At 48.3% G+C, this 15,281-nt stretch overlaps 1 long non-coding RNA gene across 1 annotated transcript; it reads right to left on the reverse strand.

The window, feature by feature from the left end:
* Positions 1-1,742: 1,742 nt before the first annotated feature.
* LOC125941439 (uncharacterized) lies at positions 1,743-9,026 on the reverse strand. Its single transcript, XR_007464291.1, has 3 exons — positions 8,905-9,026; positions 5,723-5,746; positions 1,743-1,877 (listed from the first exon to the last, which is right to left on the reverse strand). It is a non-coding gene; the product is annotated as an uncharacterized LOC125941439 (long non-coding RNA).
* Between the last annotated feature and the right edge of the window lie 6,255 nt (positions 9,027-15,281).

Consider the following 15,281-nt stretch of genomic DNA (forward strand, 5'->3'; position numbering starts at 1 on the left):
ACACAGGCGCTGACTCGCAACTCAGTGTGTTGCTCTTGTGCGTGCACTGTCAGTTTCAAGATGAATAGCTACCAACTCGGCCAACGTTTAGTACTTATAGGTTTATGTTGCATGCAAACTTCACCTGTAATCTCTGAGTACAAGGCTCGCGCACAGGAGCCGAAACGTCGTTCGCTTCTTTTACACTTTTAATTCTTTGTCTGGTGTCGGTGTTCGTATTCTGTGCCGTGATCATCCCCGACCAAACGAGTTTTGGTCAAGCACTAGATGTCCGCATTTCCGAAGTTAAAAACACCACCGCACGCGGGTCACACACGAAAGGACGACGCTTAGTTAGATCAACATATTCACCCAACAAGAACCGTAGGCTACGTGTGGCTCTCATCGCATGGCTGTCTTGGTTAAAAAGTTCACCAGTTTAACTTGCAGAATGAATTGTATAATTGGTTCATCGAGTAACTGTTAAACGTATGGCTCTGCATTAAAAGCAATCGAGAGTGTCATATAATTATTTCCCGCATTCTTGAAATATTTCGGATGCTATTTTGTTAAACGCCCGGTACGTACTGCAGTACACACGCACACAAATCCTTCAAAGAAGTGGGCGGGATGACGCTCGCTGCGGTAGCTTAACTGATACTCTGAATTACGCGTGCGATAACACTCTATGCGGGTTTGGCTCCCACCAACGGGAAAGCTGCCTTTTCGTCTACTTTATATTTCGTTATTACTTCAACATTTCAACGAGAGCAGTTAACATTATCTTTGAATGTAAATCAACGAGAAACAGATAGCGAAGAGAGATGCCGACCCGTCGTGGTCTGCTTAGTGGCTTTGCCGTGGCGCTGCTAAGCACGAGGTCGTGGGATCGAGTGCCGACCGTGGTGGCCACCTTCAGATGGCGGCGAAATGCTAAAACTCCCGCCTACCATGCACTGGGTGCACGTTAAAGAATATACCAGAGGGTTGATAGTACTTTGGGGTCTCCCACTGCGACGTGTCTCATAATGATATCGTGGGTAAAGCTCCAGAACTAAAAAAACAAAAAAAAAAAAACGGGAAAGCGATTAGTCATGCTCTCACTCGACAGCGTGCGTGCCTTTCGGCATTTGTTTTGAGTGAATGAGTCAAACAACTTTATTGACAATCCTGCAAATTGATGGCCTGGGTCTAGGCTGCGCCGGGGGCATCAGAGAGTAGCTTCCCGGGCTTGCTGGATGGCCCAAAGTTGGTCCTGGACATTTGAGCTAGTCAGTGCGGCTCCCTACCGCGCCCTTAGTTCATCCGGGGCGACTGCAATTCTCATCCGAACTATTTCGCACTCCCAGAGCTCTAGGGTGGCTCCTCTATCATGACCTATTTTACAGGCCTCAGGGTATGATTCCGGAAACACGCGGTTAAGATGTACCGGGTCAGTTCCGGTTTGAAGTCTCCTCCAGTCAACCGCCTGATACCTGTCAAATTTTGGGCTAAGAGGTGGATATATACACCTCGACTTTCTATAGAATTGGGTAATGTTTTGTGCTCAGATACTTACAACATGCGGCATACCAACTCGGCCAAACGACCCCCCTTGCTTAACTTTACCTACTCCTTTCCCAACTTCATTGTCTGCCGGATTAGTGCGATTGTCACTCACTCACGAACATCCCCCTCCACCCCTCTCCCCCCTCTAAAAAAGAAACAAAAACGGGCTTCTCGGTTTTGGTTATTCTTCTGTGGTTCCTTACTTGCGCGATGTGCCTGGCTTGGCGCCCGCCTTGTTGTCGCGACTAGTCGCTGACTCCAGCGACTTGGGCAACTTCGGCGACGTCGATGACCTCTCATGCGTCCGTCGAGGCACGGGTAATGTGCGACCGCCCTGAAGGGACCGCGGCCTGCGGAATTAAATAAGCCACGATGAATCGGGGAAGAAGTGTTTCAGAAACGAGTTCCAGAAAGTAGATATAGTAGTTGGCGAACGTTCATAGTGCTGCGGCAGCGCTAATGAGACGAAGATAAAAGGAAGTAGATACAAGACATGCACTGGCTGTGAAATAACTTTGAATTAAAAATACAACGTTTGATTCAATGAGCCAAGCGTCCATTGCTCTCAGGGGGAAATAATTGTAACATCTAGCCAGCAAGCGCGCAGTACCGGCAGTCAAACTTTTTTTTTTGTCGCGCAAAGGCGATAATGATGCCGTCGTACATTATCATTTTTTTTTCATTTTTAGGTGTACTATATGAAACCTTTTTTACCTTTCCAATGAAAGATTAGTTGAATGTCTGCGCCTCTCCTGCTTCTAATAACTTCTGCCTTCGTATCACTACAGCGCTATCGAGATACAATAAATTGGTTCTTGATTAGTTTATTTCAGACAGTTTACATACATTTCCCTATAGGAAATTTCGCTAAAAGCGCCACAAGCGCCTGAAAGGCCAAGCCACGCTATGCAAGAACAACGGCAGCAGGGTTCATTATCTCAACGCTACAACAGTGCTACACTATACATTTATAAAGCAGTCTTATTACGACTGGCGCTGTTATAACAAGACGCAACAATTACGGGGGCGTACCATGACTCATATGTCTAGGGCGATCCTAACCCTGCAACTGCCCTATGCATCATGCAAGGTGTTACAACGTAAGCTATTATGGGCTCATTCCAATAGCCGTTTCAGTTGGCGATGTTGTCCACCACTGCCGCCACCGGTGTCCGTCGCAGCTATCTCCGGGAGCGAAAGAAAAAAAGGAGTCAGTCCTTCCACCCTGTGAAGAGGGTAGTCCAGCGACGCTGGCGCTCTGGTGGGATTTGCTATATGGGGCTTAGCGCATACGGGGGCTTTGGTACGTTTAATTTGGCTACAAAGTGGTAAACAATACCCCTTCGCTACGTACTCGGGAAAGAGGCTTCGGTGCCGGATCTGAGTAGCACAATGAAGTATCTTTAACACTTAGACGATGGCTACACAATGCCCTGCTCTGAAAGAATTGGCTCGCTGTCTACGGGCGACGGCGTTCCTAGCGCGCTGCGGGTGATGGGACGCGTCGGCGTCCACGGGCGACGGCGTTCCTAGCGCTTTCCTCACGCTTTTGTACGATGTTCCCAGACAAGATTCGTTGCCCAGCGGGGGTATTCTGTAAGAGTCCACCTAGCAGCACGAGCTAGAAAGAGCCAACCAGTCTCCTCCTCGCTCGTGCAGCTGCAGCCAATCGCGACAGCCGAAATGAACAGTCTACTAGGTGGACTCTTACAGAATATCCCATCCCCCCCCCCAAAAAAAAAATGCTCCGTACATATAACGAACGCTAACTCCAACTCCTCTTACACCCCACTCCTCCGTTGACCTACTTTTTTCGCAGACGGGCAGGAGCCCAGAAAGAGCCGGCGGCACAGGCGGCCGAGGCCTGCAGGGCTACGCGCATGCGCCGCAGTCGGAGAGTGGGCACACACACGCACAGTCATGCGTGGCAGCCGCCTCCCTCTTCCCCGCCACCAGACCGCCGCGCCGCGCCCTCCTCGCCTTCCTTCTATTAACACGATAGCGTTTAGGGCCCCTGTGTCGCAGAAAATTCAGCGTCGGCAACCGGCGTGTGATCGCGGGTAGCGGAGAAAATCGTCCAACCACATCGACCGTGCAGGCCCTCCGCGTGGTGCAAGGTTTTGGTGAACAAAAATTAAATTTCTCAGTGAAATCCGTCAGAAAAATGGTAAAGTACGACTTTACCATTCGGTGTCGGATTCGCCGTGGTATTGTTTACCAATCGGCGTCGGATTGTAATTTGAATGTACGAGAAACCTGCTACGAGGAAACACAAACACGAACCCCTTTTTTAGCTTTTCTACCAGACCTGCGTGCGCCGGGGCAATAGCAAACAATTATTAAAATAATAAAAAAGGTGCTATGGCCTTCACATTTTAGTATAAGACCACTTATATTGCCCCTGGGAAAACGTCTTTCCAGCAATGCTTTTCAGTTCAAAAGCGAAGCCGACTTTTAAGGGGATCGGTGTAGGCTTGGTCTTTGTAAGCTGGCTTTCCCACGTTGAGTGCTGCAGTGAATGAAGCCTACTTGCCGTATGCGAACGATGCGATGCGAACGGGTCCCGATAACGCTATCGCGTTCTACTCTTAAAGGCGAAGCTTGAGCGACCTCCAATTTTTATCAGCGGTCCTGTCAATAGACGCACGTGGAGCAGCCGGATGCACCAAGGAAAGAGCGCGCGTCAGCAGCCGAGTAGCGCCGCCTTCCTAGCCGCCCAGCAGGCCTCAACTCCCGTCGGGCCCAGCTTCCAGCAGGCTTGCCGCTCTAGCCTCGCAGCCAGGCCCAACTCTACTCACGGGGGGAACGCGACGTAAAAGGAGGTCGACTGGCGCAAGAGAATGATAGCTGAGGCTCAGCCGGCCGAGAGGGAGGAGGGGCCATGCGCTCAACACGGCACTGCTCGAGCCAATGATGATGATGACGGTTCGTTTTCTACACGCGGACACGATCCTCGGGTACATAGCCCTTAACAGCTTCGCTGTAAAAATACAGTTCCCGATAGGATCGGACCCGAGCCCTCTGCGCGGGAGTTAATTACTCTATCACTGCGCCAGGCCAGCGCTTGCGAGTTGCTGCGGAAACATGCCCCATACCAGTGGCGCACCCAGGATCTCTGCCAGGGGGGGAGGGGGGGTGAATTTTTGTGGTCGGGTGGGGGGGGGGGGGATAAAAGCACGTTGCATAATATGCAATTTCCTTGCTTTAGGTATAGAGGAATCCAACAGCAAATAAAATGCCTAATAATTATAATAATATAATGACACCAGGGATGATGACGATGTTTATTTCTTCAGCGTGTTACTCAAAGTAATTTAACAGTGAAGCACTGGAGGTACACGTTGGACTGGTGGGGCTGGACGCGTGGAGGAGGGGGGTTGTAAACCCCCCCCCCCCCCCCGCCCCCCCGTCGGTGCGCCACTGCCCCATACACGCAGTCCTAGCGCGCGAGGAGTCACGCGATGCGAGGTGCGCGCCGCGTAGCGTCGATACGTGTACACTTTGCATTGCAGTTGCGTATTATTGCACCAGGTGGCACGCCATGTAGTTCTTCCGTAGGTGGCGGCGCAAGGTCCAAAGTTAAGCTTTGAGGAAGAAAAAGAACATTAGGAGATGCATACAAAAATGCTAGAATTAAAAACGCTCATAGCATACCTGATTAAATCAACCAGGCTAACTTTTTTTCACCGCCCCGTTTCAAAGATGCCAATAAATCATCATCACCAACAGCATCGTAGCGTGCCCCTTATTATGCTATGTGAGATGCGCGCCGCGTAGCGTCGATACGTGCAAACTCTGCATTGCAATTGCATTGTATTCCACCAGTAGGTATCACGACATGTAGCATTTACGTCGTATCATGTGCCCCGTGTCAAGGGATGTGAGAGGTGCGCCACGTAGTTTGGATACCTGCGTTTACTCTTCGGTACACGTTGTGACGCCTCCTCGCAAGGTACGAACCACTGCTGAAGGAGCGAATCCAAATTCTCAGACGAAATACATTGGCGCTCCTTTTACTTTTGTGCTTCATTGCATAAAACAGTGTTTTCATGAAAACGTAGGTGGAACAACTGCGCATTTTTACGTCAAGTTTACGACGCATATATATCGAAGCTGGTGCCATCCTCAAAACCCGTTATGACCACTAAGTCTGCTGCTTGCCGATAACTGGTGGTAATAGAGCGAGCGGTCTTACCAACGCAGCATGCACCTTCTTTTCCTGTAATAGAGAGAAGAGAACGTCACGTGAGAGAGATTAAGGTAAAGAACACCCGAATAGGCGGATTAACATCGAAATTAACGGTACTAGAAGGGAAACTTGGGCGAGTTGGTGGGAATTCATGTTTTGGAAAAAAAAAAAAACAGCGCTGGCTAGACAAGGACAAGCAAGAACACGACACTGTCTCAGCGCCAGTGTCGTGTTCTTCCTCGTGTACTTGTCTACCAAGCGCCGTTATTTTTTTCCAGAACATCGGAAGAAAGAAACTATGTTCTTTACTTGTACCGACAGCACGTCGTATACGGCTACTATCTCGCAGTTGCTGTCTCGCTATCATTTGCAAGATAGCGCTCGCCCGCTTGTTTCCTCTTTCCGTGTTCAATTTGCGCTGCGTTTCGCCGTGTGCCTCTGAAAGGTTAGCTTTAAGGTCAATTTACACGTACGCTTGCCGGCGCGCTAAAGCTCGCGCCAGTGCACTTGTCGTCTGCCGCGCCTCGCGAGGAATGGTGGTTTGAATCTACAAGACGCGCGCCTGCGCGCGTCCACTTGGCTCACATTTCCGCCTTCGTACACATCGTTTCGTATCTGTCTGAGGCAGCCAGAGCCCCGATATTTGTCTGGAGAAGATAGACATGTTTACAAAGCGGTCGTCGCCTTATGTACGTTAGATGCAAGCATCTTCGCGGGACCTTTCAGTGTGCTTCCCTTCAAGTCTTTTAGTGCGATAGCAATTCTTCTTTCTGGGGTTTTACGCGCCAAAACCAGTTCTGATTATGAGGCACGCCGTAGTGGAGGGCTCCGGATTGATCTTGACACCTGGGGTTCTTTAACGTTCACTACAACGCAAGCACACGGGCGTTTTAGGGGCGAAGCACCTTAGGGCCGAGCCTTGTCCCTCGTCGTCGTCCGTAGCTCTGGTTTTCATGGAGACCGCTAGGGGCGCTGCGGTGCACAAGGGCGTTCGTTCCCGACGCGCGCTCTCTTTTCCGCTTCAGCCATGGATAATAACCGTCGCTTCTGATAACGGCGCACCCGCTATTGATGAAAAGGCGAGAGTGGCGGCTCAACTGTAAGCGGAGTCGAGGGCTCACAAAGCTGCTGCAGCACGGCGACGCAGACAAGCGGACCCGGAGTCTAGGGCGCGGGAAGTTGCAGCAAAATGGCAACGCCGGCAAGCGGACCCGGAGCTGAGGGCTCGCGAAGGTCGCGCTTGAACCGAGCACCGACACCACGAACCTCAGGTAGAGAGCGCTTCCGGTGTTTTGCCACCGCTTCCCGCGCTCTCAACGACTCTGGGTCCGCTTGCCGGCGTCGCGCTTGAACCGAGCATCAGCGCCACCAACCTCAGGTAGAGAACGCTTCCGGCGTTTTGGCGTCGCTTCCCGCGCTCTCACACGTACGGGGGATTCACGGTTACCCCAATGATCCCCCGGTGCCTCGCCCACTCATCATCATTCACTTTGTGGATATGGGGTGTTTTTTTTTTTCTTGCATTTCGCCTCCATCGAAATGCGGCCGCCATCGAATCCCGGCCGCAGCGGCCGTATTTTGATGGAGGCGAAATGCAAAAACACCCGTGCGCTTGCGTTGTAGTGCACGTTAAAGAACCCCAGGTGGTGAAAATGAATCCGGAACCCTCCACTACGAGCCCTCCATTCGTGGCCTCCCTACCAGACGGTGTCAGCGTATTTTAGTTGCACACTCAAACTGCCGCAACGCCTCCTGGCCAGCGCTGGTTTCCGATAGAGTCGGTAGGCAGCATGTACCAGCGGTGCGAAAGTTTCATGAAATGATCACTAGAGGTAACTGTGGCTCTAGTGTCTACGGAAGCTGCAATGGGGGCGGTCCAGCAAGCGTGGAAATTATAGGAAGTACATGAATTTGCCGAAACTTCTTCCTTCTCGCTTCAAACGGCTTCGTGGCTTTGTAAACTCGTAATTGTAAAGAAAGTACTGCGTAATAAATAATTAAGTAAACATTATTAAATATGTCCGACAGCAAGATAGTTATGTAAGGTTTTATGGCGCAAAAGCAACTAAGGCTATGATGCGCCATGCACAAGATGAAAATATATAATTTGATGAAAGAGCTTCAAGCAACAAAGATCATTAAAATTTGTTTAAGAAACCTGTTTCATCTAAAAACTTAAAAACATCGTCTAGAGATACAAGTGCGTTTTCAGCTAGAATCAGGGAGGGATGAAGTGGTGTTCATGGAGACCGCTAGGGGCGCTGCGGTGCACAAGGGCGTTCGTTCCCGACGCGCGCTCTTTCTCTCTCGTTCTCGACGCGCGCTCTTTCTCTGTCGTCCGTAGCTCTGGTTTGCATGTAGTCCGCTAGGGGCGCTGCGGTGCACAAGGGCGTTCGTTCCCGACGCGCGCTCTCTTTCCCGCTTCAGCCATGGGTGATAACCGTCGCTTCTGATAACGGCGCACCCGCTATGGATGAAAAGGCGAGAGTGGCGGCTCAACTGCAAGCGGAGTCGAGGGCTCGCAAAGCTGCTGCAGCACGGCGACGCAGACAAGCGGACCCGGAGACCTCACCTAAAGAGTGTTTTGTAAAGCTCATAAAAATATTTCTCTTTTTTCCTCCAACGCGGGAGATGTTATTAAAATGTGATTGACAGTTAGAGATTCTTGGCATTGTTCTTCATTTTTCAATAAAACGTTGTGTGATATGTGTGTCCGATGCGAACGCGACATAGATTCGAACACCGGACCTCTAACATGAGGTCCGATATTGAAACCACTACGTCACGGACGCATGCGTCGACAAGCGACATAAAGCGCCCTTATGAATTTATCGCGGGGTAAGCCAGCGCTTTGAGACGCTTGGCGCGTTTCGATTTGGCCACCTCGATAAGCTGAACCGTTGCAATTAGGAAGCGACTGTGCGTGTTCGCAGCGTATTCCGTACTTCGAAAAGTGTATATTACTCTGAGCGTAATCAACGAATCCACAAGAACGTCTGAACCTACAAGCACGAAGATCGGAGAAATCCACATCTAACCACCATTCCCATGATGGCTGAACGACCGCAGCACCAGCGTTCTCTCTAGCGGTTATTTTAGGGAACTATGCCTCACACCGGGCATTGCTTCCCCGATTCTGGATCGCAAGACTATAGAAATTTCTAGCCGTCATCAGCGAGGACGCCTACCTCCCGCTCCATCTTCTTCCGTGCGCTGCGACTGTGCATCGTCCTGGCTGTACTCGGCGAGCTTACTGTGAAGAAACGTTTGAGAAAATCGCAGCTCGGAGCGAAGGGCACGACTATGCGACGATCAGACCGTTCTTCTTCTGGATCGTGGGCGCGCGGGTCGCGCGAGTCGCGGGTCCTGATGATGATGAACCTCTATCATGGCTCGTACCCACTAAGGGTGATAGGCCAAGAGTCGGGCGGCAGTAGATAGCTAAAGAAAATTCTTACTTGAAAATTAGAAACGCGAAGTAAAAGAAAAAAAAAACCAAGGAAGATTTTGGAATAACTAGACTAGTATGGCAGCGAGTGTATCAAGCAGCGACACTCACACAAGGTTGCAACTGTGAGAAAAACATTCTTTATTAGGCGTTCGCCATTATGTATTTTTCTCGTGCGGCATTGTTGCCAGACGTCCTTGGCGCCCGGCCCCCTATGGGTACAGCGAGCAGTCGGACTAACTGAAGGGTGAGCTTTAAATGAGGTTACAATCAAGGTGAGAATAAATACATTGTTGATAAAGAATTTGGAGAAACCGATTTCAGTGAAATGAATGATCTGATAGCTAGAATAAAACTACAGTAATTAGCAGGATAATCGTCTTGTTTCAGCTAAAGAATCAACCACTGTGCAACAAGCATCTTAGCGACTATAGCCTGATGACAATTATGATGGTGACCTCAAAGACTGTGGACCATGGCCGTTATCGGGTGTCGGCCGAGAATAGGACGGCACAGGCAAAAATAGAATGGACGTTCCAGCTTGAAATAATAAACGAAAGAAATATAATAAAGTGATTGATTAAGCTGAAATGATTGCACAATGTACTTGTAACCCACTCCTGAGTCAAGCTGTTCATGCTGGTACTAATCAATAAGAAAAATTACGGGGGATTCTTAGAGCTTTCTAAGAATGTGGAGGCGAAAGCCGAGCTGGACCCATAGCGATGTGGAATGAAGCCCTGAGCCCACGTGGCGACGTACGCAAGGCGCGTGTGCGCGCCAGCGCGCAGCCCCCGTTTCGCTGTTCCGCCTTTCTTGCAGCTTCTCGACGCGCTAGCACCCACCTGATATGGCGACCCCGATGACGTCGGTGTAAACTATCTATAGTCTTTCATGCCGGTCTCCTTTCTGCGTGTACCTTTTCTCGCTGTTCTTCTCTGGGCAAACATGAAATATCGCCTTCGTCATGGAAACTTCACTGCGTTGACGCCTAGTGTGCATTAAAATGAACTCCTGTTTGCATTTCGGCACACTTTGCCAATGGTTCATAGCACGATATTAAATCTGTGACCTCTGCGGTGCATAAACGTTCCATGAGATCAAACGTTGCATAGAATAGCGATAACGACAGCACATTGCATTTGGTTGTATAGCATTTATAAGTAAACGCTTCGCTAAAGATTACCTTGCCATATAGGTTCCAACACGTGCGTTAGATCAGAATATTTTTATTTTATTTCCCACATGTTGCTGCCCAGCAATTACCAACAATGTTCACAGCTCGTAAGTAGTTAGTATGCCCTGGACCGTGCCAGGAGTAATGTCCAAATGACCCTTTGCTGAACTGGCCGGGGAGTCGCCAACAGGCGGCGCAAGAAACGCATGATGGTTAAAGTCCCTATCTAAGAAAACTATCGCCATACTTTGATAAACGCCACTTCTCTCCCGTATCTCCGATTGGACGATGATAGCGCGCATTTTTCACTTATTTATATTTTCTTTTTTACCGCCTCAGAGCCATGTTGAAAGTCCTCTGCGCAGCCGCAGTCGCCGGCGGTGGCGGCGGCGGCGCGCGCCTGGCCTGAAAGTTTCAACGTGGACTTTCTAGGTGCGCCACCGTCGACGTGCTTTCGCAAGCAAAAAGTAAAGAAAAAAAAACAAGCGCTTTAGGAGAGGAGACGGCGGAGGAAAGAGTAGATGGTGGTACTTTCCTTTAATGACGATGGCCTCGGCCGGGAGAAATGGCCGCATCACGCAGCGATTCGCGGAAGGCGTGAAGTACGACTCTGCAATATGTGAAATGCTAAAATACCGCAAAGGGGGTGAAAGGTGTTCACCTGCAACACGAGAGCTGAGACGTGTACGCACATATTTTCGTGCTTCACGGGTGTCAGCATTTCTTCATTGGCATAACCCCTGCGTTTGTATAACTTGCGTGCACCCTGATTGTGTCTCTATACCTAAGACACGCAGTCTTTATTTTGTTAAGGCATTTTTAACGCATGCGCATGCGGAAGCAGTATGCAGTCGCCTTACTGTCTGCTCGAGCTGCAGGATCATTGAAACACTGTGATATCGGCATCACACTTTGTTCGCGATACAAGCGTGATAAGTTGTGGCTATATTATTTTATCGTTTGTCCTTTAAAAGTCCAGCATTGAACGCATCAATTGAACGCATGAGCGCATTTTGAACATGCAGCGTGTCTCGAAAAAAAAATCGCATATAGTGGACGCAACATTGCAAGTTACACCAATCGCCGGACGTTTCAGTCCCGCTCTTTTCACCAGTTAATCTCGGGAGTGGCCTTAATACGAACTTCACTCGTACGAACTGGAGGAATTGTTCGCTGTAGTAAATCAGATAAATGACAGCGATAAGTGCAGACCGCGCACAAAAATATAGAAAAAAAAATGTGACTCGACCTATGCTACGCAGGGCCACTGCGCTCGGTCGCCTAGGCAATGGCTGAGCATGCGCAGTGCGCTGCTCAATGTGGCAGAATGCTGTGAGACGTGGCTGCGGATGGCACGGCAGCAAGTGTGGTAAGTGGCACTGAAATTCTTTTCTTCGAAGTAGCAGGGGATCAGTGTTTCAGGGCGTATTCACACTACATCGGTTACCAGCGGTGCGGCTACAGGGTCGGGAAATCTTTTGGGAAACACCTCGTTTGTATTCAAGACAATCACAGCAGCGGTAGTCTAGCACGAAATTTAGAGGACTAATATTTCGCTAGGCCTCGCATTAGGCACACATTTTTTTCTCGTGAAGTAGAACTGTGGAAACTCTGCTGACTTGAATACTGATGAGCAGTGGCGAAACCGAAAGGTTTTGAACCCCCCCCCCCCCTCTCCTTTCCCCCACCCTGCATCCCTCAACCCTCCCTGTCCCCGGTCAAGAATCGCAACACCAAGGTTCATAGATGCAGTTGTAGCTGTCTGCTCGTCATGTGAAACTTTAGTGTAACCTTTACTGTTACTTTTAGTGTAACTTGTGGCAGCCCAACGGAATTGAGACACGATGTCTATTACGCGATTCCGTCTAGAGCAAGATGCCTATCTATAGCGTCTACTATCAGCGATGCTTAATTTCAAGCGGTTAGCGTGGCCCTGGAGTCTTCAACATTTCCAGTTGTCTTTAGTGCAGCCGTAAAAGATAGTATACTGGCCAGGGTGCTTAGCGCCGGTGAGCATTAATAAAACGAGGCACCAAAATGATGTATACACTTATTCATACAGTGTTTCGTCTACCGTTAACCAAGCTGTGCAAAAGAAAAAAAAAATCATCGCCCAAGCACTTCGTGTGCAGATGGTTAACCATAAAAACCGGGGCCGTACGTTTCAGCTTGGCTAACGCTTTCCCATCAGAAGTCACGCCCTCAATTCAGCAGTTAAGTCTTGTTTAATGTGTCTTCTCTAATTAGACTGGCAATAAGAGCAAACGTTGTCCCTGTGGCCGAAGAGAACTGGCGACCGAAAAAGGCTGGTCCAATAACCGTAGATTGTATCGTTTATTATTTTTATCAGATTTTCTAACGTTAGCCGGGGCCACCCTGCGGCGTCATAAGAATACATCAAAATATTTTTTTGGAGGTACGAATATTATTACGCGTGCATTTTTTTTTCGGTTTCTTCCGGCGGCCGTTTTCTCTGGATTGTCGCTCTTATCAGGTTATAACTCTCCGCAAGACGCTCTTCGTGTATCGCATTCTTCGCGAACGTTGACGCCAATATGATAGCGACAGTCTAATCAGATTGCATGCACAACGCGAATGATGCTGCACAATTTTCAATATGTGCGGGTACCTTTGACTGCCTCGAAATGTACGGTGTCGCGTGTGCATCCTTGTAATTCCCAGACTAACTCGGCCCGCTTTTCAATCTTTCTGCAAACCATTCTGGTTTTCAATGAAAAGCTCTCTCTTTCTCTCACCCAAGCCCTGTTCTATATCGGGCAAAATTAAAATACCTTGGTCACCTCAATTTCGGGTCATCGAAAATGCATTTGGAAAAACTAAACACTGAAATCTCATTTGACCTAATTACTTTAGTAATTAACTAACTAGTAATTAGTCTGCTGAATCATACACTGCTGACGACTCGTTTAAGCATTAAAAAAACACTACAATTACCTACGCGTCAAGTTTCCGGTTCAAAATGTTTACTTATCACCCGCCGCGGTGTCGTAGTGGCATTGGCGTTGCGCGCTCCTAAGCCCGAGGTCGCGGGTTTGAATCCCTGCCGCGGCGGCCGCATTTCCAAGGGATAGAAATGAAAAAACGCCGTGCGTTGGGTGCACATTGAACAACCCCAGGTGGTGAATAATAATTCAGAATTCCCCACTCTTGCTTGCCTCATAATCAATGTCGTGGTTTTGGCACGTAAAGCCCCAAAGTTAATTTTCTTTTTCTTTTTTTATTGGCGTTACAAAAACAGCGGATCAAGTAAGATAGGTTGGGCGTTCCAGCAATGAACAGCGGACACAATTGAGCCGAGTACGTATATTTGACAATGACCGATTCTTTTGGGTCCTGAGGGGGTCAAAATTAATCCGGAGTCCTCCACTACGGCGTGCCTAATAATCAGAACTGGTTTTGGCACGTAAAACCCCAGAAAGAAGAATGGTTGAAACATTAGTCGTGCTTCGCTTCAGGGAGTTTAGAGAATCGCGCAGTAGTAATTAATACACGCAGAAGCAGAGTAAACTCCAAGAAAGCCGAAGAATTCACTGATGCCAGTTGGTACACTAATAGAAGCATTCCGGCAGGCAGGAAGCGACATGCCCGATAGCTTAAATATGCGCGAACAGCTCTCTAAAGCATGTGCTCTTCGGTCCTGTGTCATTTTAAGGCTAGATAAAAATGCTTGTGTCCTTGAATACGCAGCAAATACTCCAACTTTACGTCTCTAATTTTTGTTCATTCATCACTGCCTCTCACAATAGTGCTTCTGCTTGTTGCGAGTCGCTACACTGTGACATATCGTATCATTAAGTTCAATTGGCAAGAAGTCGCCTGAAAACTAATTGTTCCCGCCAAAAATTTGATATCTGTTTTCTTTAAGCTCCTTCTTGCGCCATCTTCGAGTTGTTCGGAAACGTGCCACGCCTAAACGCTCAAGGCATGGTTCGCGATATAGTACGACCTTGTTACATGACCATTTTTGAGAAACTTGCCTCTTCAAGAAAATGCGAGCCAATTACAACAATTGCACTCTACAATGATGTAAGCATTTTCTGCAGTAGTGGCCGCAGTAAACATAGGCAAGCGCGTGAGAACCCATTTCAGTGGCTTTTGTATGTTAATGTTTTTTTTTCGCTGAGTCACTGTCATTTTTGCTCAGTCATGTTCATGACTATGACTTCTACCATCATTCTTTAGTGAAAAAACCTTCACTTAGTGCCCGCGTCACAACCCATTTCAGTGGCTTTTGAGTGGTAATCTTTTTTCGCTGAGTCATTGTCATTTATGCTGAGTCATGCTCTTGACTATGATTTCTACCATCATCCTTTAGTATTTCCTTCACTTAATGCCCCGGTCCGAACCAATTTCAGTGGTTTTTGAGTGTTAATCTTTTTTCGCTGAGTCATTGTCATTTTTGCTGAGTCATGCTTATGACTATGACTTCTACCAGCGTTTTAGTGTTTGCCTTCAGTTTGTAGCCACGTTCGAACCCATTTCAGTCGTTTTTGAGTGTTAATCTTTTTCGCTTGGTCGTTTTCATGACCTACATGGCATGCATGTCATGACATGTGTGTCATGACAATTCACTTATGTTCGCCATACACTCCTGTCATACTATGTCAATTTTGGTACCTACCAAGTTAACGAAACGACCATGAGAGCGTCAAGAAGTAGGCGGCTGTTTCATGACCTACGTGACACGCATCTCATGACATATAATTTATGTTCGTCATATGCTCTTGTCATAGTATGCCTATTTTGGTACATACCAAGTTAATGAAACGACCATGAGACCACCAAGACGCAGGTGGCTAGGTAGATAGATGGATAGATAGATAGATCGATAGTTAGATAGATAGATACTGTCAAAGTAGCAAATGTTCGCCAAGAAATGATTCGCATTTAAAAACTAAATTCCACTGAAAAACGCTAGT

Source organism: Dermacentor silvarum, chromosome 11 (assembly GCF_013339745.2).
Source record: "Dermacentor silvarum isolate Dsil-2018 chromosome 11, BIME_Dsil_1.4, whole genome shotgun sequence".
In the NCBI taxonomy this organism is placed as follows: domain Eukaryota; kingdom Metazoa; phylum Arthropoda; class Arachnida; order Ixodida; family Ixodidae; genus Dermacentor; species Dermacentor silvarum.